General features: G+C 49.5%; 1 protein-coding gene across 1 annotated transcript in view; it reads right to left on the minus strand.

The window, feature by feature from the left end:
• The window catches only part of SPG7 (SPG7, paraplegin matrix AAA peptidase subunit), a 59,672-nt gene that overhangs the window by 58,583 nt on the left and 610 nt on the right, over window positions 1–479 (minus strand). The window lies entirely within an intron of this gene.

Raw genomic sequence — 479 nt, forward strand, 5'->3', positions numbered from 1 at the left:
AAAAAAAAAAAAAAAAAGTAAAACGCATCCAGGAGCAGCTGACAGTGCCTGTCAGCCCAGCATTTTGGAAGGCGGAGGAGAGAGGACTGCCTGAGCCCAGAGGTTCAAAACCAGTCTGGGAAACTTGTCAAGACCTCGTCTCTACAATAAATCAAAAAATCAGCCAGGCATGGTGGCATGCATCTAATTCCAACCACCAGGGAAGCTGAGGCAGAAGGATCGCCTGAACCCAGCAGGTCAAGGCTGCTGTGGCCATGAGCGTGTCCCTGCAATCCAGACTGGGTGAAAGAGTGAGACTCCAAATCAGGAGGAAAAAAAAAAAGAAAGAGGACAAAGCTGGGTGTGGTGGCTCATGACTGTGATCCTGAGCACTTTGGGAGGCTGAAGCAAGGGGACTACTTGAGTCCATGGATTTGGGGCCAGCCTGGGCAACTTGGCGATACCTCATCTCTACAATAAATCAAAAAATTAGCTGGGCG

Source organism: Carlito syrichta, unplaced genomic scaffold (assembly GCF_000164805.1).
Source record: "Carlito syrichta isolate Samal-C Ts95f unplaced genomic scaffold, Tarsius_syrichta-2.0.1 Scaffold103346, whole genome shotgun sequence".
Lineage (NCBI taxonomy): Eukaryota > Metazoa > Chordata > Mammalia > Primates > Tarsiidae > Carlito > Carlito syrichta.